The 25870-nt window shown below is 44.5% G+C and overlaps 1 protein-coding gene across 5 annotated transcripts in view; it reads left to right on the top strand.

Moving 5' to 3' along the window:
* The window catches only part of MEIOC (meiosis specific with coiled-coil domain), a 1471177-nt gene that overhangs the window by 1325356 nt on the left and 119951 nt on the right, over window positions 1-25870 (top strand). Inside the window, exon 5 of one of the 5 annotated variants that reach the window (XR_014979443.1) lies at window positions 22161-22270. The exons of the other annotated variants lie outside the window; for them this stretch is intronic. The gene's annotated coding sequence lies outside the window, so the exon portion shown is untranslated. The remainder of the gene's footprint in view (window positions 1-22160; window positions 22271-25870) is intronic. 5 annotated transcript variants of the gene reach the window in all.

Genomic DNA, 25870 nt, shown 5'->3' with positions numbered 1-25870 from the left:
CACAAACTAATAGTCAGCATCAGAAAGTCCAAGCCTTGAAGGCTTTAAGGAATGGCTGCAGTGTTTCAATGTCTCAGTTTGACAGGGACAACTCCGCTTCAATTTTGAAATTGTATTTGTGCACAGAAGACCAAAGGCCTGCTTCCACGAGTAGTAAAGAGGTGTCAGTTACCATGTATTACTGACTATGTTAGAATAAGCGCTGTGGATGGGAAATGGTTGGAAAGTAACATTTCTGCTCTATGAAAGTTAAAGACCTAGCAAGTAATGCACTCGTCTAGCAATCAGTGGAGGGAAGTCAGAGGAAGGGAAACGGCATAAACATGTGGTGGCACTCTGGACTCTCTTCCGTCCTTTTTAGGGCTCTCACCTATGAGAAAGCTTTTAGCAGTCCTAGGCGAAAGAATAACAAACAAGTACAATTCGCCTGTAGGGATTTGATGTGGGGAAACTTTCAATGGTTTGGGCCGTTAAGGTTTACGAACACAAGTGGTGCGCACGCAGCAGCGCTCCAAGTGAAAGTAATCAGAAAGCTGGCAGCTGTGCACGTTCACGCTCGCGTGAACTCAAGCATTAGGCCAGCAAAAGACGGTGGGAAGCACTTTTAAAATCCCACTTACAAAAGATCGAGCAACAGCGCATGCGCTGCTGTAGGCTCGACCTAAAAAAACGGGGTGTCAGCACGGCTCTATACTCAGACTCTAAGTGCATATCAATAATGCCTGCCAACAGAGACTGGGAAATAAATAAATAAACTTGAATCGTGAGAATTTTAAAATGACATGATGCTGCAAAGAACTGTGCAAGGATCGTGTGGCGACCCCTAGGCTGCCTTCCATGAATTAAGTACAATGCTGGGAGTGCCAGGGGAGCTGGAATGGCTTCTAATTCACAAGCTCACAGGCCTGGGGAACAGATGTCGCTCCTCCGTGTGGTACGTCTTCAAAGAGCAAGCGTTCAGTCAGCACTGCTGATACTGGGAACGTGCAAAGCCGTCTCCTCGGTCTTAATTGGTGACGCAGTGCGCCAAGCTCGAGGTTTATTAGTACGCGCTGGGGGCCTGGCCAAAAGTGGTTTTTATGAATGGTGGCGCACGCGTCTCGAAAGACATTCTGAGGATGTACCCTACAGTGATGTGAAAGTAGAAATCCTGGTTAACAATAAAATCATGTAAATAAAACTAAAATCCATTCAATGAAGCCTGCAAAGAACACTCGGACGAGGTTCTCTGCAGTAATATGAATGTGGAAATCGCGGTAACCAATAAAACTGTGTAAATAAAAACTATGTAGTGAGCCTACTGTTAGAGGGAAGTGACAGGGGGCCTAATCACACCTTAAGGAATAAAAGGATAAAAAGTGCAGAGAGGGGCAGTATATACATTGAATGATAATACGGGTACACATATGACAGAGGATCTGTAGTTTGGAGGCGTAAGGCTAACATTAATCTTCCTATCACATAGTAAGCATGATGACCATATAATAAGTCAAATTAACATTGGTCCGGGGGAAATTATAGGAACGCTAAACCAGAATTGGTACAACAGGATCCGCACTTATGCATAGCTAAAAAAAAAACAGAAATTATAGTACATGTTGGTAGGGGGCCTGTAAACCAAGTCTATCAGTACGAAATAAGTCTTATTGGACCCTGTCCATTCACTGGTTGCGAGAAATTAAGTTCCTCCACTCATCCATATAGTTCAGTCCTTCTGTGGTCAAATTACCTGTGCTGTTCCATTTCTATTCGAGTCTCTGGAGGATCAGATCGAGGTCACCAACACAAGAAGGGATCTTGGCGATTTCCAGGACTTGACATTTTATACCGTCAGCATTATGTTGTTCAGCCTATAGTGTGGTATCAGATGTGCCACGAGGATCCCCCTGCAGATCCTGCTTCTGTGCTGTCCAGTGCAGATCTTAATGGGTTGCGTTGTTTGCCCAATATAGTATTTGTTGCAGGGGCACCATATGCAATAAATGACATTTGTTGAGTTACAATTGGAAAAGTCCTTTAAAATGACATCAATTGGTCAATTTATTTAGTGCATTTTTATAAAGCGCGGACATTACCCAAAGGTGTCAGAGCGCTGTACAATAGAGCTAGTTACGTTACAAGAGAAAAGTGGTACAGAATATAACATTATACAGACTAAAAATAAAGGGTACACAAACACAAAATCCAACACAGCACACAGGGGAGAGGAATGTACAGGAAAAAAATACAAATTTACAATGAAGAGCGAACTTCCAAGAGGGGCCAGAGAATAAAGGGTACACAAACACAAAATCCAACACAGCACGCAGGGGTGAGGGATGCACAGGAAAAAATACAAATTTACAATGAAGAGCGAATTTCCAAGAGGGGCCGGAGTATGGAAATATTAGTTCTGAAAGTGTCTTTGGAGAGAAGAGTTTTGAGTTCAGCTTTGAAGATCCGGGTAGAGGAGGTGGCACGGAGCAATGGGGGAAGTAAGTTCCATATTCTCACCGCATTGCCTGAGAAGGATTGCGCCATCTATCTTTCCCTTTTGAAGACGGGGGGCTCAAGCAGAAGCTTTTCCGCATTACGAGAGGGTCGAGAGCCTCCGGACAATTTCAATTTATTTGCCAGGTAACGAGGGGAGGACATGTGCAAGGCTTTGTGTGTGATGCAGGCAGTTTTGTAAATAGATCTTGCCTCAATCGGAAGCCATTGAAGAGAGGACAGGATAGGAGTGATGTGGTCGCTTCGTTTAGACCCTGAAATGAAGCGAGCTGCTGAATGGAGGATGGATTTGAGAGGGGAGAGGTGGGATTTGGGTAGGCCAGTCAGAAGAGAATTGCAATAATCCAGTCTTGAGAGAACCAGCGATTGTACCAAGGTTTTTAAGTCATTCTCCGGGAAGAACCGACGGATCCCCCATAGAAGGCGCAACTGGTACCGTGCGTTCTTGGCAATAGAGTTGATGTGGGAGATTAAGTTGAGTCTTTTGTCAAGAATGCCACCTAGAGATTTAGCACTGTCGACAATGATGGGTTTGTAGTTGAGCAGGTTCAGCTGATCCATCCACGATTGAACAGGAGGAGGTGAGAGAGAGGTCGAAAGGAGGAGGAATTCAGTTTTGGCGGGATTTAGAATGAGTTGGTGAGCTAACATCCAGTTGTGGATGGAGTTGAGAGTAGAGTCGAGTAAAGAGAGATCGTGTGCGGAAGACACCTTGAGGTAGATTTGAGTGTCATCCGCATAAAGATGGTAATGGATCCCAGAATTGCTTAGGAGGTTCCCTAATGGTTCCAGGTAGAGATTAAACAGAGTGGGTGCCAGGATAGAGCCTTGAGGGACACCTTGACCTACAGCCAATGGAGATGAAAGACTGTTCACTATCTTAATCATTTGGGATCTGTCTGAGAGGAAAGAGGCAAACCATTTAAGCACTGTGCCATCCAATCCCATTCTCTGTTGAGAAGGGTGCTGTGATTAACAGTGTCAAAGGCTGCAGAGAGGTCAAGAAGAATCAGAAGACAGGATTCCCCGGAGTCGAGTATATGCAACGCATCATCAATCACTTGCAGCAGGGCTGTTTCAGTGCTGCAATTTTGGATGAAGCCAGATTGGAAAACATCGAGGAGATTATTGTCCATAATATGTAGGGAAAGTTGTTTCGCAACACATTTTTCAGTGATTTTCGAAAGAAAAGGGAGGTTGGTGATAGGGCGGAAGTTGTTGAGGTCAGTTGCATCAGCGGAGGTGTTTTTTTAGAAGAGGGGTAACCTGTCCTGATTTAAGGGCCACAGGGAGGAAGCCTTGACTGAGGAAGAGATTAACTAGCCCGGTCCAGTATGGGTGTAGAAATCGATGGCGATGATGCTAGGGATGGGGTCAGAGGAGTGGTTGGATGGTTTGGTTTCAAGGATGCATTTGAGGAGGTCATCTTCCGAGATGACGTCAAAGTATTGCCAGGTGACTAAGGATTTCCGCTCCTCAAAGGGGGTGGGGTGGGCGACTTGATCCACCAGTGCTTTGACCTTTTCATCAAAGAAAATGGCGAAGTCGGCTGCTTTCTTTGTGGAGTCCTCGGGCTTAGTAGTTAGGGGAGAACAGTTTGGGTTTTTGATGAGGTCAAAGAGTTTTTTGGGTCTGTTTTGGCTGAGTCAAGGAAGGATCTGAAATGGGATGCTTTTTCATGGAAGATGTGGTTGTGGTATTTGGATCTTTCTGAACGTAGCAGAGAGAGATTGAAGGTAGAAGGAGATTTTCTCCAATGTTTCTCCAGGATTCTAAGGTTTTTTCTTTCATTGTAGAGAGCTTTATTGAACCAAGGTGCTGAGGGGGTGTGTCTTTTCCTTTTGCTTTGGAGTGGAGCGACATTGTCGATTTCAACTGCTAGGACTGAGAGGCACTGAGTGGTGAGAGCGTTGACATCCACGTTAGGGTCAAGTCTAGGAAGTGACCGCACAGCAGAGTCACAAAAAGTCTCAAAATCAATGTTTTTAGTGTTGCGGAACCAGGTAGTAGCTCTTCTAGGTTGGCCGAGAGTTATAACATGCGAACGATGAAAACGGAAGGGAACGAGGAAGTGGTCAGACTAGTCTACATGGATGGGGTGAGCAGTAGTCAGCAGGTCTGCTTTGGATATAACAAGATCCAGAATAGAGCCCTTGGAATGAATGGTTTCAGAGCAATGTTGGAAGAGATCGTTGGCTGAGAGAAAGGTGGCAAGCTTGTTGGCAGCCGAGTCTTCCAAAGAGCCTCAATGGAGATTAAAGTCACCCAGGAAGATCTGTCTGTCACTTTGAGAAAATTGGTCACTGATGAAGTCAGTGAGTTCCTCCACAAAGGAAGAGCAGTTACCAGGCGGGTGGTAGATGGCATGGCATGGCATGGCATGGTCAATGCAAAAACTGTTTTGTATTTGTAATGTACTTACATACCACACAATTGCATTTGTATTGCCCATTGATTGGGGTGTCCCCCGCCCCCTCCCCCATTCATTGTCAGTTGTTTACTCTGGTGGTGGTATGGCCAGCCAAGTGTATTAGATGGTCCTTAATCTTCTTGCCCCATTAAAAATAAATCATCCGAATGTCCATGGATGGGTCAGGGCTCTGGAAAAGGTGGCAGGTTACTCCAGCATTGGAACTTTCATAGATTCATATGTTTGAATCATTCCCCGTCATCGAGATGGGAGTCCCCCAGTACCTTATTAAAGCAATGTAATGATAGGTATAGACTAGAAAAGGCCTAGACCTCTTAGTTTAATAACCTATCATAGTCATTTAAAAAAAGAGACCATACTAAAGTCTTGACCAATCAGGTTGTATCACTCTCTAGAACACTCCTCTGAGAAGCTCTAGTCCATCAGATTTTCTACCGCACATCGTGTAAGGGAGTCTCAACTGAACTATGCTTCTTTTTCCTGTTCCAGACTCATTCTACCGGAAATTTGGAGTTTATAGTTCTTCAGATATTTACAGATCTACCGACATCCTTCTATATCTATATCTTTTCTTGCTCAAATGTAACTTCACCATGTCAGAGAAAGCAAACAATAGCCTATTCAGGCTTCACTTGACCCTCACCAATTGCCTGTACCCTTCACCTAAAATGAAGGAATGTAAGGTATGTCATACCTTTTCCACAAAAACACTAATGACCGTGAAGTGAGGCTGCTGTTATGGCCTCAAAGTGGTACATAAGATACAGTGAAGAGCATTCACAATAATTCAGGGAACAAAAAATTATCTAAGTAGATAAAGTATGACAACACCAAATAACTCATTCAAAAAATGATTGTGATTTAAATATAACACATGGATTGACAGTGAATCAAAACTATAGAATATACTGTATATCACATTTATGCATTTATAAAAACAGGTGCACACAATGTGAAGTGACAAGTGCGTAACAGGGATAAGTGCAGGTGATGTGCAAAGGGAAGGTAGTGCGCATATATACATCAACAATTAGTGATGACAACCTATCCTGCCAGTTTTCTGGCATATACAAGAATGATAAATCATAATAAAAAGATGCAGATATATGCTTTCTGTCATCTAAGTTTGACACAAACAATGGAATGAAACAATGTCGAAGTAGGGGGAGATGGGCACCTATAAATAATAATGTGGGGTTAGTGAGGTGTGTCTCTAGAGGAACGTATCTAACAATCAAGTTAAATGGAATATATTACCAGATGCAGCGAGAAAGCTTCAGGCTGAGATGTGGTAGTGTGGGCCTTGTAGGCTCCTACGGGGGGGGGGGGGTGAGGAAGAAAGGAGACATAAATAAAAGGTCCACTAGGATCAAGGCTTCGACTAGTGGATGTGAGGAGTAAAAACCAGAACAGCGATTAGCCGAAACTTACTCACGGTTAGCGCAGGTATTCGTAGTGAGTAGGCCAAGGTTCATCAGTAACCTATGGTCAACGGTAGCGAAGGTATCCGTGGTAGGTAAGCCAAGGTTGATCAGTAACCTATGGCTAAAAAACATAATGTGCCAAGTCAGAGCAGCCTAACCGGGGTGGAAGTAATGTTGACAGAACTAAGAGAACACATGTGGCAGTCTACCAATTTGAAAACCTACGTAGAAGGCATCATATAAATGGTGTACGCCTCTCCATGTGCTGGAGGGTGCTAAACGCGCGTTGATAAAAGAATGGTACCGCGGGGGTGATGCCAAACCTTGACACTCTGCATCGCACTAGTTATCAGCAGATGTCTATGTATGGGCCTCGAGACGAGGCCATATTAATTAAATAAGGATGGTGGCACCTAAAATCAACTGTGAGCGTTCTGTCAATAAAGCTTGTATCCAAATTAAAGAAAATAATATATTAAATAAAAACACCTGCAGCGTCCTAAATCAATTGGGAGGGTACAACGTATCTTTAAACTCAAGACATCGCGTAATGGAAACTGCATTCAACAGGCCGAACGCGGAAAACTCTCTGTTTTAGGAGCGCGGTGGAGATAAGACAGACGTGGCACTAAAACTGTCTTAATGCGGGGTAGAAAGCTGGCAGGATAGGTTGTCATCACTAATTGTTGATGTATATATGTGCACTACCTTCCCTTGGCACATCACCTGCACTTATCCCTGCTACGCACTTGTCACTTCACATTGTGTGCACCTGTTTTCATAAATGCATAAATATTATATACATTATATTCTATAGTTTTGATTTATTGTCAATCCGTGTGATATAATTAAATCACAATCATTTTTTTAATGAGTTATTTGGTGTTGTCATACTTTGTCTGCTTAGATCAATTTTTGTACCCTGATGTATTGTGAATGCTCTAAACTGTGACTTTATCTTATATACCACAATTTACCCGGGTCCAGTGGTCTATCCTGTTACCCCATTAATACATAACTCTTTGAAGTGCAGGTTAGTCCTGCGAGGGTAGTTTTTAAATTCTTTATTGTCATCAGTTTGACAGAAAGCGAGACTCTTTCTTACACTGAGGAGTACATTGCTCATTTAATTCAAGATCCCTCTAATAACCTCTTCATTACCTCAAACGCCCCCAACATCGATGTTTCTCTGAATGAAAAGATTAACAAATTTGAGAGGTTAGAGAAGAAACTAATAAGGACCTGTGAGAAGTTAGCCTGGTATATGCTATCCACTAATTATAGTGGGCACCCTGTACCAGTGCAAACAACCCCTTATTGGTTATAGGTTAAAGACAACCTTTATTGAAAGCTATCCTAGTGGTAGCTATGGAGAGCAGCCTTCAGGCTAAGTCTTGAAGGAATGTAAAGCAGCTTGTTTTACCAGTCTATAATCTCTTGAATGGCTAAATGAAAGACAACCACACCAGGTATATATATATAAAATAAAATATATGTATTTATTTCTAAAGACACCCTCCTAGTCTCTTCATGAGGCTAGAGGTCAAAACACATAAGTTACACTTCAAATATGACTAAAATAGCACAAATACATGTCAGGCCCTAGGGCGAGCCAAACCATATACTAAAATAGTGGTATAAGACCACAATTTAACTAGACACAAGGCCTAGAGCCTGTAGAATCGCTGGGACCCCAAGGAACCACCCAGGATAGTGACACAGGGGACCCACGGGGGCTTGTGCAGTGTGAGAACACAGCCGAGAGCTCCCGTTAGCTTCAATGGGAAAAGTTGCGGTTAGATTTTTAGAGATTAGGGATACTTAAGAATTGAGTCAGGACCAAACCTTTTGGGACTTAGGAAGTTCTAAGGTCAACACCCACGGGAGCACCCGAGTACTCGTGTTACCTCACCCATGGAAGCCAGGTGCATAGGTGTCAAATGGTGTCGGGTCGCGTCGTCTATTTCAATGGGAGCTGGCAAAGAAGTGCTGCTGCCGGGAAGATGCGAAGTGTCCGAAGAGATCCAAGCCTGGATTGAAGTCGAGAAGAACCTGAAAGCAGAGGGGACAGAGTCTGGGTCACTAGCCAGTGACCAGGAAGATGATAGGAGGATGCCCACCGATGTTGGGTGATTTCAGGTGAAGAAGTTGAAGCTTGACTCTTCAGCCACGAGGACCAGGAAGCATCGAGGACGACCAGGAGCTGGATTCCAGCTGTCCCACAAAGGATGTTGAGTGCTGCAGCGTCAGTGCCCGGATTGGACACAACAAGCCTTGGCAACAGCAACCAACGCAGAAAGGCGAAAGGTGCTTCGGTGCAGACCAGCAAGGTCTGAGCAACTCACCACTTGGGTGGGAGTCAGGGCACGTCTGGAGCAACCAGGGAAGCCCAAGTTACCTTCACAGGGACCCACCAGTCGACGTACCAGGGATCGCAAACGGACCTCGAGAGGAACCTCAAAATGGCGGCCCACGGGTCACCCGGGGTGACTAGGCCGACAATCTTCGGTGGATTCTCTGCTCGAAGTGTGGGCTACAAGTAACCTCAAGCACGACTTCAAGAGACGTTGAGAAGTCAATGCACTTGCGAAAGTGCACGGTCACCAGGAGTTCCGGTTCCACGCTACTCACGAGGGCTGCGGGTCTCAGCTTTGCTGGGGAATCGGGTCAGCCTCTGAGATGTCTGGAAATCCTCTTCCTGGGCTGCAAATACTTCGGAGTCCGGCGGGAGCTTCGGAGATGCAGACCGGCAAAATGCTTCGTAGGTGCCTGCCAAGCAGGGGAGTCACTTCTTGACCCCAGGGGAGATTTCTTCAGTCCTCTAGTCGTTAGCAGAGCGTCGCAGTTCCAGGATTCAGCTTCAGTTTCGTCCAGGGATATCTAAAGTTCTGGTTACAGAGGTTCCTTACTTATACCTAAGGAAGGGGTTGGACTAGCTCTAGGGCCCCACCTATGGGAGGGTTTGGAAAGAAGGGTGGCTACACCCATTTCCTTTGTCCAGTTTCGCGCCAGCTCAGGGGCTGGAAGCCCCTGAACTGGTTTGAGCTGGACTATGCACAGGGACACCAAATGTGCCCCCAGTGCAGGACTTCAAAGCACTCAGAGAGTGCTCCCACCCAGCCCCAATACACATAAGCCTGTCTGGGAGGTGGTTACACCTCCCTATGACAGGAAACCTATTATCCAGTCCTCCCCTGCCGGAGTTTCGGTCAGCAGCAGGAGGCCAGACCCCGTGACTGTGGCTGCAGCATCCATTTTGTGATGCCAGGGCTCTATTAGATTTCTACCGGGTATACCAGTACTGCCATGTCTCTCCCTCTAGAAGGGTGGGATCATATCCTCACATCAAGCACATCAAGAACTGATGTGGGGGTATGATTCCAAGGTGTTTGTCACCAAACACGACATGTTTCCATGCAGCCAGTCCAAAGTTAGCATTAACCGTTTAAGATATATTGCACTTAAGAGTATATGGTCAGGCTGCACCACTGACAACCCCGGAGAAGAGATTCCGAAGGCTGCAGAGGGGCTCAGCTCATGCATGGGCACCCTCTCACATATAACTAAGCACCATGCCTTCAGGATTGATAAGGCCTGCCATAGGGGTGACTGATAGGTTACCATGTGCAGTGATAGGTGAGGTATAGTGAAACTATACCTCAGTAAGGGGTGCATGCACCACCTTACCCAGGCTGCAGTAGCAGACCTGTGGTGTCATTTTGAATGGTTTTCCAGGGGTGGCACAATACATGCTTCAGCCCCTGGTAAGCCTCTGGGGTACCTATGCCCTGGGTACATTGTATATCATATACTAGGGACCCACAAGGGTACCCCAGAATCCAATCTGGAGTGTACCTAAAGTACATGCAATCAATTTAGAGAGGAAGCAGCTAGGCTGGGGCCCTGAATAGCAGGGACCCAGCCAGACTAAAGTCGAAAAACAGTGAAAACCCAGCAAAAAGTGGGGGTAAACATGTGAAGCAGATCCTACTCTCCTACGGGACCAATAAAGCTTGTATCCAAATTAAAGAAAATAATAAATTAAATAATAAAACCTGCAGAGTCCTAAATCAATTGGGAGGGTACAACGTATCTTTAAACTCAAGACATCGCCAAATGGAAACTGTATTCAACAGGCCCAACACTGAAAACTCTCTGTTTTAGGAGCGCGGTGGAGATAAGACAGACGTGGCACTAAAACTGTCTATCGCTGGGTAGATCCAAAGTGCACGTCTAATGTCAAGAGGGGCTGCTTCCTAATGCAAGCCTGCCTCGGACGCTTTGAAAAAATGTATCGGCCTGGCAGTGCTGGAAAAACGGACATACCTGAAGGTTGCATGAATTCGTCTGACAGCTAACACGTGAGGGTGTCACGTGTCAGACTTAAATACTCAGAGTCAATGTGCACGTCAGGCACGTACATAACCAAATTCATTTTACGACCTTGTTTTTACCGGCTGATGACGGGGTGAAGTCAGAAATGGCCCTTTACCCTGACCACGCAATTTGAAAGGCTGTTTGTCATTTGCAGAGAACATAACTAAGATAAAGGAGCGGAAATGTGCATACATATTTCAAAGAGATCGTTATAGAAAGCAAAAACTCTACAGTTTCAGAAATATGTTCTAGTAACAAACATTTGTAATTGCAGACGGTCAGATTGGAGGAAATAATCATAAACACACAGGGATGCTTCTATATCGTGCTATAACATAGTTAATGTAAATGATAAACATAGATAACTATAGGAGACCACGAACATGCAGACGGTCAAATTGAAAAAAATGGCGCACAGTAATGCTGCCATATCGTGCTATAGCACAATTTGTGTTGATATTAAACATAGATAGCTATAGACAATAAACACATTTGGTCTTAGGATCATTTTAAGACGTTGGGAGGTTCGCTCAACGTACTACGGTTCACAGTGGATTGTTCATATTGCTGTCCAGTTTGAAAGCCTGGCGCACAATCTGGGAATGTTTACTAAATTGTGACCTGGATGGTATCATATTTCAATTGGAATATGTGCCATGTTTGAAGTTCAATACTGTATCACCAAATTCCCATTTAATAAAGACAATTGGGCATATGTCATTTCTCCAGTATTGGGGTGTCTTTCATAGATTCACATGCTTGAATATTCCCCGTCGTCGGAGTGGGAGTCCCACGGTAAATAATATAGCAATATATACAGTCTTAATATATATATATATATATATATATATATATATATATAATCATATAAAACAGAGATATAAGTAGGTGATAAACATCAAGAATGTCCCTATATGAAATCTCTATAGAGATACATGAAGAGAGAAAAAAGACATTCGCAGTCTATCTCTGTCATTATGTTCGTCCAAACTACAGCTAATCAGGCGTCAGCTCCCCTCTATGAACCTTCTCCTCAGAGCTCCTCACCTCAGATTTTCTACCGCACGTCGTGTGAAAGGGAGTCTCCCTGAACTCTGCTCCGTTTTTTCTCTTCAGCATGTCTTCAAGTAAGAAGTCTCTGTTTAGACCTTGTTCCTCTTGTGGAAAGCTACGTTTATATTCAGAAGATCCACACAGTAAGTGTATTTACTGTCTTTACCCGGATCATGAAGTGGGTAAATGTAAATTCTGTAGAACTTTTTCTACAAAAACTCTTAAAGACAGGGAAGGCCGTCTCTTGTTGTGGCTCCAGAGACTGAAAGATAAGGATGAAGTGGTTTCTGATGTAGAAAGCTTTACTTCTGGCCGTTCCCACACAGCCTCAAAACGCAGTAGTGTACAAGATCTTCCTTCTCCTTTCCTTAAGAAGAAGAAAATGTCTCTGTCTATGACATCTGCCATGTCCTCTTCCATGGCTACTGCGATATCGCCCACGAGACATAGTTCTCAGGCTGCTGAGGCATCGACTTCCCAATTTTCTGGAAAAAAATTGGCTTCATCGTCGACGAGACTTCCGACGTCGAAATCCGCCGTTTCCTGCTCGCCGACGGTGACTATGACGACGACGTCAGCATCAAAGTCGTCGACGGCGGTCCCGTCGACGTTATCGTCAGTACTATAAAGACTGTGTCGTCAGTGTTGCCTATTGCATCGTCGTCGACGAAGAAGGAAAAGATCTCGTCGACGCTACCATCGTCGTCGTCGAAGACTGCAAAATCTGTCTCGTCGACGCTTACGTCGTCGATTGATGCGTCGACGAGTGCTCCGTCGACGAAGAAAAAGAAGACCTCGTCGTCGCTCCCGATGGTTCCGTCGACGATGGTTCCGTCGACGTTGGTTCCGTCGACGCTCGTTTCGTCGACGGCTCCGTCTACGAAGATGCCGACAGAGACCTCTGTGCTTTCAACCCCGTCGACGGCAATCTCGTCTGTGAAAATAAAGATTAAGAGGACAACTTCTGCGCAGAGGTCAATGAATACAAAAATTTCTTCTGTGCCTTCAGCGACTACTTCGTCCTTTGCCGCTGTGCCTTTGTTGCCGTTGCCTCCAAGTGGTCAACAGAATATGTTAGGTGAGGTCATACCTTTAGATGATTCCCAGCTTCCTTCACCTTTGTTCGCAACTGATTCAGATCAAGAGTCAGGAGAAGGTTTACCTGAATCGTTCGGGACGGCACACAGTCCATCGGATTTAATAATAAAATGCCAGGATGAAAGTAGTGAGGATGAGGAACGCTTTTATCAGGAAGAAATTCCTACGGAAGGACAAACTGCGACGTTACCATTGTCGCTTATTACAAATCTCCAACTCATGTTGGATGATTATAATCGGCGTTTTCCTTTATCACCACAAGAGTCTGTAGTTCCTGCTGTTCCAGTGGTGCCAACACCTGTGTCGGAGCCAGTGCCAGTTATAACACCTTCAGTTCCGCCGAGACAATCATCGGCTCGGACATTAATTCATCATGACAGTGATGAGGAAGTTCCTCAAGACAAGGAAGATGGTGAGATCCTGGATGATGGTGGCAATGGTGATGATGATGATGATGATATGGCGGAGTGGGATGACTACCATGCCCAAACACCATCTCCCTCTCCTGTAGTACCTGGAGACTCACCACCTGTCGACATTGCAAGTTTTCACCAGTTGATGGATAGAGCGGCCCAACGGCTCAAATTAACAACGGAACATAAAGAAGAGGATTGTTTTCTTTATGATTTTAAAAATCAGCCTTTCAAACAGACGCATACAATCCCTATTATCGAGTTCATTTGGGATGAAGGCAAAAAGATAATGAAGACACCAAATAGCCTTCCGGCACAGGTACCTAGGTTGGAGAAAAAGTATAAATCGCCAGTAGGAGCTCCAGCATGCCTCACTGGTCAGTCAAAACCAGATTCTGTAATTCAACAGGCAGCGCAACGTCGGGCTAGAAACCCTGCATCTACAATCACTGCACCACCTGATCGTGATGGACGTCGCTTGGATGCCATAGGGCGAAAATTGTCATCAATGGCTTCCACCACTGTAAGAGCGGCTAATGCCTTAGCCATTTTAGGTCGTTACGACCGTCAAATATGGGCGGATATAGCGGTTTTGGTTGAAATGTTACCTGAGGCATCTAGGATTGAAGCTGTGAAGCTTCTTCAAGAGGGAGAGAGTACATCTGCAGAAATAATCGACTGTGCAGTGGACATCGCTTTTACAGGTTTCCGTCAACTCGCTGGAGCGGCGGTATTGCGCAGGCAAGGTTGGTTGCGCTCAACATCTTTTCGCCAGGAAGTGCAGGCAAAAATATTGGATATGGCATACGACAGAGAATCTTTATTCGGAGATCATGTGGATGAAGCTCTCCAATCGATCAAAAAAGATACAGAGACTGCTCGCTCTCTAGGTACATTGCAATTTAGAAAGCAGCCATTTCGGGGTGCACGCGGACGCGGCACCTCCTCTAATTTTCGGAGAGGAAGCAATCAATACCGACCATACAACCAGGGTTCCAATCGGTATACCTACAATCAGCAACAGTCCTCTCGGCAGCAGTCTTCCAAAAATTACAGAGGAAAATCCTCGTACAGAGGTTCCAATCCTAAAAGACAATGACTTCTGTCAGTTCCAGAAAATTGGAGGTCGAATATCACTGTGCTGTTCTCAATGGTCCTCCATAACAAAGGACCGTTGGGTTCTGGACATTGTAGAAAAAGGTCACACGTTAGAGTTCATCGAATTTCCCCCACCCACGCCACCTACCGGACCACCGCCGGCGCATATCAAAGAACTTTTTCATCAAGTTCAACTGTTAATACGCAAGGGAGCCATAGAGGTGGTACCAAGATCTCAAAGAGGGAAAGGTTTTATTCCCGATTCTTCCTTATCACCAAGAATGGGGAATGGAGGCCAATACTAGATCTGAGGGCCCTCAACAGGTATCTAAAGAAACAATCTTTTTGTATGTTGACGCTTGTCGAGATCTTGCGTTTACTCTCACAAGGAGATTTCATGGCGACTATCGACCTCCAAGATGCATATTTTCATATCCCCATACTACATCTACATCGGAAATTTCTACGCTTTCGAGTAGGTCGAGGATTTCCAGTTCAAGGTGTTACCATTCGATCTACGATCTGCCCCTCGAGTGTTCACAAAAGTGCTCGCTCCTGTGGTAGCTTTCCTACGTCTCCAGGGTGTTCAAATCTTTCCATACCAGGACGACTGTCTCCTAAAATCACAATCGGAAAATCAACTTCTACGGGACACACGTCTTTGTCAAGAGGTGTTTCGCTCCTTAGGACTATCCATAAATGCCATAAAGTCCCATCTACAACCCTCTCATCGCAGGGAATTTCTAGGAGCAACACTGGATACAGTGTCAACGAAGGCGTTTCTCTCCCAAGACCGTCTCCAAAGGATTCTTCGACTGGTGTCCCTTATAAGATCAAAAAGGTCAGTTTCAGTAAGACTATTAAAGTCATTTCTGGGGATGGCGTCATCGTGCATTGCCTTGATCCCTCATTGCAGATTAAAGACACGCCCCATACAGGAGGAACTAGACGTCCAATGGCGTCAAGTTACTGGGTCGTTCAACGACGTTGTAAACGTCACAGACCGTATGGACTCGGCACTCAAATGGTGGACACAACCATTAAATTTAACAAAAGGAATTTCATTTCTGTCGGAAGTGCCAGATATGACAATAACAACAGACGCCTCTCTAGAAGGATGGGGTGCTCATTTGGAGGATTTCTCAGTAAAGGGGAAGTGAACGATGTGTCAAAAAACCTGGCACATCAACAGGTTAGAACTCATGGCTATATTTCTAGCTCTCAAGTCGTTCCTTCCTTTAATCCAAGGAGAAACAGTCCTAATACAGACGGACAATACAACCTGCATGCACTACATCAACAAGCAGGGCGGAACAAAATCTCCGAAACTGTCGCGACTAGCTCAGTCGATCTGGGATTTGTCTCTCGACCATCGCATCACAATTGCAGCAGTTCATCTACCAGGGGTATCCAATATCCTAGCGGATTCCCTGAGCAGGTCCTCCTCGTCGACCCACGAATGGGAGTTACATCAGCCAACTCTAGAGATGATATTTCGACGATGGGGTCGTCCACAGCTGGATCTCTTTGGCACACCGGAGAACCGGAAATGCCGAGATTATGCAAGCTGGCATCCCCATCAAGGGTCACGGGGCAATGCCCTTTTGATGAACTGGTACAATCTGTTTGCCTACGCTTTTCCCCCAATCCCTCTCGTACCTCGAGTTCTGTGGAAGATGCGGAGGCAGCCCTGCCATCTACTGCTCATAGCCCCATGATGGCCTCGACAGGCATGGTTTTCGGAATTACTCCTACTTTCCCAATGCGAACCAATCCTTCTACATCCTCGTGCAGATCTACTTACAATGAGCAAGGGGAACATTTGTCATCCAAATCCCTCATCACTGAGCTTATCAGCTTGGAACCTGAGCACTGTGAATTTGCCCATCTAGACATTCCACAGGACTGTAGAAACATCTTGGCTCAGGCGAGGGCCCCTTCTACGGTGAAAACGTACAAGTTGAAGTGGAGGAGATTCTGCCATTGGTGTGCATCTACTGGGGTTCATCCAATTCACTCTACACCAGAACAATTGCTGCCGTTCTTCTTACAATTGGCTAAGTCCTGGCTTTCTCATGCAACCTTGAGAGTTTTTCTGGCGGCAATTTCTCGTTTCCGTCAGGATGGTTCAACTTCCCTTTGTTCTTCAAGGATAATGCATCAATTCTTCAAAGGGTTGTTTCGTAAATTTCCACCTGTTAGACGCCCTCCTCCATTGTGGCACCTTAACATCGTGTTGGCACAATTAATGAAACCACCGTTCGAACCAATACATAAAGTCGATTTGAAGTATCTGACATGGAAGGTGGCTCTTCTTCTAGCACTAACGTCTTCACGTCGCGTCAGTGACATCCACGCTTTTACAATAAATCCTCCTTTCCTACAGTTCAAACCAGAGTCTGTAGTATTATGCACTAATCCAACATTCTTGCCGAAGGTGCCTTCAGATTTTCATATTAACGAACCAGTCATTTTAAAAACTTTCTTTGCTAATCCTCAAACGCCTGCAGAGCAAAAGTTACATTCCCTGGATGTGAAACGGTGTTTAAAGTTCTACATCAGCAGAACAGCTTCTTTTCGAAAATCTGATCAACTCTTCATAGCTTATGGACGGTTTCACAAGGGGCGTCCAGTTACAAAACCAACCATTGCACGTTGGGTTTCAGCAGCCATCGCCTTCTGCCATCAAAAGGCGAACAAGCCTTTGCAGTCACCAGTGAGGGCTCACTCCACTAGAGCAATGTCATCCTCAACCGCATTATTTGCTGGAGTGCCTTTACATCAAATCTGCAGAGCAGCTACATGGTCGAGCAGGCACACTTTTACAAGACACTACTGCTTGGCGACTTTAAACGAGGAGGATGCTGCAGTTGGGCAGGCAGTGCTTCACAATCTTTTTAAATAAGGTGAGCCTCTTCCTTCCCTCCTCAATATTGTTTCCATTTACGTTGAATAATGGTGTCATTTGCACTTATATAGACTTTGAATAACATCATATAGACAAGGATGTTCATTGTCATTACGATTTCAGTTGTCGTATGATTATGGAAGCAATGGTAATTGTTACTGCTAGCTATTCTATATTCAAGCATGTGAATCTATGAAAGACACCCCAATACTGGAGAAGAACAATTGTTACTTACCGGTAAACAGGTGGTTCTCCAGTATTGGTGTCTTTCATAGATTCACATGCGACCCTCCCTCCTCCCTTCAGAGGCTCCCTTCTCCTCATACACTCTAAAGTCACTCTGGTGCGACGAAAATCTGAGGTGAGGAGCTCTGAGGAGAAGGTTCATAGAGGGGAGCTGACGCCTGATTGGCTGTAGTTTGGACCAACATAATGACAGAGATAGACTGCGAATGTCTTTTTTCTCTCTTCATGTATCTCTATGGAGATTTCATATAGGGACATTCTTGATGTTTATCACCTACTTATATCTCTGTTTTATATGATTAGTTATATATATATATATATATATATATATATATATATATATATATATATATATATATATATATATATATATATATATATATTAGGACTGTATATATTGCTATATTATTTACCGTGGGACTCCCACTCCGACGACGGGGAATATTCAAGCATGTGAATCTATGAAAGACACCAATACTGGAGAACCACCTGTTTACCGGTAAGTAACAATTGTTCATCCATCTCATTAAGGCCGTTATGGACAGAATTAAAGCGGTCCATCCACTTGCATTCCCTGGTATTCAGAACTAGACCCAAATCACCGCCCCTGATTCCCAATGTGATTGCTTCAATAACCAACCATTTAATGGATTCTGGGGGATGGTTCAAGGTTTGAAAGTCTTCGACTAGGGGAGCCCCTATGGTCCCGCACTCTATCCTGCTGCAATGTTGCAGTATTCGGGCCTTAACCGTTTGAGTTGTTTGCCCTACATAGATTTTATCGTAAGGGCAGACAATTGCAGAGATGACGTTTGTTGTGTTGCAATTAGTGTGAGTTTTGAGATCTGTCGTGCAATTGTTGTGGTGGAACTGTTTGGTTTCAATTGTCAGACTGCACGCTTTGCAGTTTCCACATTTATAGTGTCCCACTAAAGCCAAAAGTTGCCACATCGATTGGATAGTTGGTTGGGGCGGGGGTTCCAGGAATGATCTGACCACATGGTCTTGTACATTCTTGCCTTTCTTGAATGAGTGCATGGGAAGGTTTGGTAACTGCAGGTCGTCGGCCACAATTGGCCAATGTTTATTGTCAATTTGCCGGATTTCATTGCTCAGTGTGTGAACGTTGTGACACAAATCAACCTGTACATGTTCACATTTGGTTGTTCTTTGGGAGTAAGTAGCGATTCCCTCGGATTATGCCAGGCTCTTTTCCTGGCCCGCTTCACCAACTGCTTTGGGTAGCCACGTTCTATCAGTCTGTGGATTAAGTCGTCAGATTCATTGAAAAAGTCTTCTTTCTGTGTGTAGTTCCTCCTGATTCTGAGGAATTGTCCAAAAGGCAAATTATTGCATACTCCCTTTTGATGGTGACTGCCATATCGCAAGAGGATATTCCTTTCGGTGGGTTTTGGGTAAAGTGTGGTATATAGACAATGGTTTGATGCTTTGATCGATATGTCAAGGAAGTCAATGTTGATCTTATCCTTATGGAGGGTGAACTGGATATCCATAGACCTTCCATTCAGCCAGTCAAAGAAGGAGAGGAGTTCAGAGTCACTGCCAGTCCAAACCATGACGACGTCGTCTATATAACGCTTGCAGTATGTGACATGCTCTCCAAATGGGTTCAGATCATTGTAGATGTATTGTTGCTCAAACTCATCCATGTTGAGAATGGCCAGACCGGGAGCGAAACTGGCACCGATAGCCACTCCTTTAGTCTGCACAAAGTGGTCACCCTGAAAGTAGAAAAAGTTTTGTGTCATAGCTATCTCCAACAGTTGTACGATGAACTCAGTTGGTACACGTGCAGGTAGGGTCCTTCTATCCAGGTGCTTCTTAATTATCTGTAGGGCATGACGTTGGGGAATGCTCGTATATAACAGACAATATCCATCGTGACCAGGATTTGGGTAACAGGTTCAAAAGGCATGCCATCAACCAGATTTATTACCTGCATGGTGTCACAAAGGTAAGACTTAGTCTTTTCTGCTAAGGGTTTTAGGAAAAAATCCACATATTTGCAGAGGGGCTCAAGTATCGAGCCACACCCGGATACAATAGGGCAGCCAGGTGGTTGTTCCAAGTTCTTGTGGACCTTAGGTAAGGTATAAATTGTGGGCAAACGAGGCTGCTTTTGGTTTAAGTATTGGAATTCTGAGTCATATAGATAGCCTACTTCCTTGCCCCTCTCATTCGTCCGTAGGATCATGGTGCTAATCTTCTTTGTGGGGTTATGATTCAGTCTGGCGTAACTGACTCTATCATTCAGTTGCGAGTAGAGTTCTCTTTTGTAGGCATCCACGTCTTGGACCACAATGGCCTCACCCTTGTCGGCAGGTTTGATCACGATTGAGTGGTTGTTCTTCAAACTATCAAGTGCCTTACGTTCCGCAGTAGTTACATTATGTTTCACATATTTCCTGGTCGAGCAAGTCATGAGCGGTTCTTTTAAGACCATGCTTTCATAGGTAAGGATCCGGTGAGACTCCATCTGGGATGTGGGGGTGAAAGTTGATGGGACCCGTAATCCTGTGTGAGACGCTGAAGTAGAGGGCGGTGAGTGCCTGAAGTAGTGCCTCAGACGAATCTTCCTGAAGAACCGATGGAGTTCCGTAGTTGAATTTATTTGGGTATGTTGTAGGAACTAAAGATAAACCTTTGCTGAGGATCATACTTTCATAATTGGTCAATTCATGGGTGGACAGATTGATGATTGGGTCCTTCCGGTCGGTTACCAACAGTATACCCGTCGCCTGGTTTGAATCTCCCCGTGTTGTTCCTGGGGGAACCTGACCTGTTTCTGGGTTTGGTTCTGGCCTTGTCTTCCTCTGTCCCAACCCTGGCCTTGTTGAGGTGGGTCCCGTGTTCGGCCCCTGTTCCAATTAGTTGTTTCTGCCTCTCGGGTCGCCATTGGGTATCCTCTAAAAAAGAAGATCCTGGTTGGGGGTAATACAAACTGTCCTGGTAGTGATACCCAGAGCTGGTACCTGGCTGGTCACCTTCACTTCCTGTGGAGCCAGCTGATTCAGAGAAGGTTGAGAATCTTCGATTACCTCTGAAGCTTCCTCTGCCCCTGTTGGTGAAGCGTCCCTGTTGGTCTTGTTTGTAATAATCCTCCTGTAGGTATGGATAAGTTAGTTTTTTGTCATAGAAAAGAACGTCTTTGGAAAGTTTATCCAACTTCTTGGCTTGAGTGTTTATGTTGAATTCCTTGACGGTTTTCTCCAGACGCTCCAAGGCTTCCTTGGCGTTGGTCTGAGCACTGTCAGTTGAGATTTCACGTTTCAAGTCTGCAATTTCCTTTATCAGTTTTCCACTTGTTCCAAGGCAGTTTCCACACCGAACACCTTCCAGTGGCGTGAGGAGTTATTAGCGACGAAGCGAAAGCCTTCTTTGAACTTTGGTAGATCAACAAATATTGTCGGCTCGTTCCTGACTTGGAGACCCACCGGTATAATGTTAGCCTGTAGGTACTTAGTCAGAAGGTGACCATGTAGTCTGGTCCTAATTAGTTTCTTCTCTAACCTCTCAAGTTTGTTCATCTTTTCATTCAGAGAAACATCGATGTTGGGGGTGTTTGAGGTAATGAAGAGGTTATTAGAGGGATCTTGAATTAAATGAGCAATGTACTCCTCAATGTAAGAAAGTGTCTCGCTTTCTGTCATACTGATGACAATAAAGAATTTAAAAACTATCCTCGCAGGACTAACATGCACTATAAAGAGTTATGTATTAATGGGGTAACAGGATAGACCACTGGACCCGGGTAAATTGCGGTACATAAGATAGTCACAGTGGAGAGCATTCACAATACATCAGGGAACAAAAAATGATCTAAGTAGACAAAGTATGACACCAAATAACTCATTCAAAAAATGATTGTGATTTAATTATATCACATGGATTGAAAGTAAATCAAAACTATAGAAAATAATGTATATCACATTTATGCATTTATGAAAACAGGTGCACACAATGTGAAGTGACAAGTGCGTAACAGGGATAAGTGCAGGTGATGAGCAAAGGGAAGGTAGTGCGCATATATACATCAACAATTAGTGATGACAACCTATCCTGCCAGGTTTCTACCCCGCGTTGGACAGTTTTAGTGCCACGTCTGTCTTATCTCCACCGCACTCGTAAAACAGAGAGTGTTTCGCGTTCAGCCTGTTGAATGCAGTTTCCATTACGCGATGTCTTGAGTTTAAAGATACGTTGTACCCTTCCAATTGATTTAGGAGGCTGCAGGTTTTATTATTTAATTTATTATTTTCTTTAATTTGGATACAAGCTTTATTGACGGAATGCTCACAGTTAATTTTAGGTGCCACCATCCTTATTTAATTAATATGGCCTCGCCTTGAGGCCTATACATAGACATCTGCTGATAACTAGCGCGATGCAGAGTGTCAAGGTTTGGCATCACCCCCGCGGTACCATTCTTTTATCAACGCGCGTTTAGCACCCTCCAGCACATGGAGAGGCATACACCATTTATATAATGTCTTCTACGTAGGTTTTCAAATTGGTAGACTGCCACATGTGTTCTCTTAGTTCTGTCAACATTACTTCCACCCTGGCTAGGATGCTCTGACTTGGCACATAATGTTTTTTAGCCATAGGTTACTGATCAACCTTGACTTACGTACCACGGATACCTTCGCTACCGTTGACCATAGGTTACTGATGAACCTTGGCCTACTCACCACGAATTCCTGCGCTAACCGTGAGTAAGTTTCGGCTAATCGCTGTTCTGGTTTTTACTCCTCACATCCACTAGTCGAAGCATTGATCCTAGTGGACCTTTTATGTCTCCTTTCTTGCTCCCCCCCTTCCCCCCCTTGTAGGAGCCTACAAGGCCCACACTACCACATCTCAGCCTGAAGCTTTCTCGCTGCACCTGTTAATATATCCCAATTAACTTCATTGTTTGATACGTTCCTCTAGAGACACACCTCACTAACCCCATATTATTATTTATAGGTGCCCACCTCCCCCTACTTTGGTCCTGATGAAGACCCCACTTTCAAAGCGCAAAGTCTGCTGGTTTATATAGGGGTCGAAACGTCGACATTATTTCATTCCATTGTTTGTGTTAAACTTAGATGACAGAGAGCATATATCTGCATCTTATTGTTATGATTTATCACTCTTGTATATGCAAGAAAACTGGCAGGATAGATTGTCATCACTAATTGTTGATCTATATATGTGCACTACCTTCCCTTTGCACATCACCTGCACTTATCCCTGTTACGCACTTGTCACTTACATTGTGTGCACCTGTTTTTATAAATGCATAAATGTGATATTCATTATATTCTATAGTTTTGATTTACTGTCAATCCATGTGATATAATTAAATCACAATAATTTTTGAATGAGTTATTTGGTGTTGTCATACTTTGTCTACTTAGATCATTTTTTGTTCCCTGATGTATTGTGAATGCTCTCCACTGTGTCTTTATCTTATGTACCACAATTTACCCGGGTCCAGTGGTCTATCGGGTTACCTCATTAATACATAACACTTGTTATGGCTCCAAAAGCTGAACACCAGCAAAGATGCTGTGTCCGAAAGGGATATTGAGGAATCTTCATCTTCTATAAGATCAGAAAAAAAATATCTAATACTTCCTCTCGGGGCTGTCACAAGGAACGCAGTCCAACCAAATCACCTCCTCAATATGAGACTTCCCCTAAAACGAAAGGAGAATAAAACATCATCTTTCTCCTTTGAAACACGTTCAAAATCGAAATCAAAGCCTCCTATACCTCCTCCTCAGGTTATCCACACTTTTAAAAAGCTGTCTTCTATACAGTCGATAGAGAGATCATCGACGAGTGTGAAACAAAATAGTCGTCGACACCATCAACGATGAAGACCACTGCCTCATCTTTAGCCACCGTCTCCACCTTATCGACAGCCTCATCCATTTACACTACGGGGAATTACGTACGTACGTCGACATTGATGAGGACTTTTTACAATTACTGAATACTTGAGCCACCTTATATTTTGATGAGGCTTTGATGGTGAAATACGAAGGACTTGGTTTCTACTAGAATTGACGTAACTGGAACCCAGTGGTACGCTGAATGTATCATATGAATTTTGCCCTGACGAAGTTCCTTTTGGAATGAAACGCGTTGGCTGATGTTCAAATCCTAATTTTAAGAAACATTAATAAATGAATATATATTTTGGAATACATCCGGATATCTCTCTCAACTTCATTCTGGTGCACCGTTCTTCAATTTTTTGAGCCTCATCCTTCTCGGCGATGAACTCATCGTCGACAAGCCAAGTCCCAATTCCATTGACAATGAAGATCGTCCTCACTTCAGCAAAGACAATCCCGTCAATGGTGTTGCCCCCGTAGACGAAGACAACACCGTCGACGAAGTCACCACCATCGACGAAGTCTCCACCGTCAAAGAAAAAAGCAGTTTCTCCAGCGTCATCGGTAAAATCTCTGTGTACAGCTTCGACGACAACCTCGTCAACAACTCCGAGAAAATTATGAAAGCATAGCAAATCACTCCTGCACATACTTCTCCAAGCAAAGTGTCACTGTTACTGCCAGCTCATATTTTAGATGATGATGACTTGGATGAGGATGGGCCCTTTAGCATAGCTCACAGCCCATGCGAGTTACACATCAAATATCAATCAGAGGACGATGAAGAGGAGTACAATAAGCAAGGTTACTCCAGTATTGTAACTTTCATAGATTCTCATAGCTTGTATCATTCCCCGTCGTCGGAATGGGAGACTCGGTAAATAAAAAAATAACATAGTAGTAGGTACAAAAAAGAAGAAAAGGCCTAGGCCTCATCTCATTTTGTAGCATATCCACCTCATTTTGTAAAATAGACCAAAATAATGCAACAACCAATCAGAATAGCCTCACCCCACAGAACCTTCTTGAGAGAACCTCCGAGCCTGAGATTTTCTACTGCTCGTTGAGCTTCGGGAATCTCCTTTGAGCTCTGCTCACTTCAACTCTATTCTACTGTTTTTTCAGCAGTTTTTTCTTCTGAATTGTTTGATATTTCTTTTGGAATGTCTGACAAAGATAAAAAAGCCCTTTTTAAGGCTTGTTCCACCTGTGGCAAGAAAAGGTTGTATGTGGAGGACAGGCATAAAGACTGCATCTACTGCCTGTATCCGGACCACAAGGCACCGGACTGCGAGATCTGACGCACCTTTTCCACAAAGACTTTCCGGGACCGTGAGGGTCGCCTTCTCAGCTGGCTCCACAAGCTGAAGTCGAGAAAGGAAACACTGTCAAGCGACAGCGAAGATTCATCATCTGCCACTTCGTCCAGAAGGTCAGTGAAGAGGGGTAGGGCTTCCCCTTCACCATCTACAGACTGTCACGCAAAGGCCTCAAAAAAGACCCCCCGTGAGTCTGAGAGCCGGAGTCCTAGCAAATCTCCTCACCATGGTGCAAAGGAGAGGGAAGGACTATCTTCAGCAGGAGCAGTGGCAAAGTCTGATAAACCTTTTAAAAAGCCTTCTTCTCTGTCATCTGAGAAGTCTGACAAGAATGGTCAATCGTCGACGACGCTGCGAAAGACTCCGTCGACAAAGGTTTCAAAGGTGCAGGTTAAAGCAGTTCCACCATCGACGGTGCCTTCAAGTCTCCATCCGTCGATGCTAGTGTCGACGGGCTCGTCGACGACGATGACAATACTTTCAACGTCGACGACGATAGCTACAACGACGATGACGTTGACAAGAGCTTTAACAACAACGACGGTGACGACGACGACAGCGGGAGTGTCAACGGTCTCGTCGACGCCCATCTCATCGTCGACAATCTGCACGTCGAGGTCGTCGACGACGATTTCTCTTTCTTCTCCACGGTCGACGGTACCGCCGCCGACGTCTTTGTCAACGGAGAAAATCACTATTTCTTTGACGAGAATCATACCGGATATGACTTCTCCAAGAAGCGTTACCCCTCTGCAACCCACGCTGTTGCTGGCGGAGAAAGACGATTCTGAGGGTGAGGATGATTCTTTTGGGTATGCCAATAGCCCCTCACAGCTTCTAGTCAAGTGCCAGGACACTGATCCTGAAGGTGAATACCTTCATGGGCACTCATATCATCACCCTTTTTTTCAACGTCAGGATGACACTAGACAGGAGATGGTTTCTGTACCTTCTTCCCTCTTGACGGATCTTCAAGACATGTTGCTGGACTATAGGAGGAGATTCTCCCAGCCACCTCCTCCTCCACTTCCTTTGACACAGACTGTTTCTGCTCCGCCAGCTCATTCTGTGTCTTCGCCAAGACCATTGTCCCAGATGATTTCA

Source organism: Triturus cristatus, chromosome 1_1 (assembly GCF_964204655.1).
Source record: "Triturus cristatus chromosome 1_1, aTriCri1.1, whole genome shotgun sequence".
NCBI lineage: Eukaryota > Metazoa > Chordata > Amphibia > Caudata > Salamandridae > Triturus > Triturus cristatus.
This window is presented reverse-complemented; position numbering and strand designations above follow the sequence as displayed.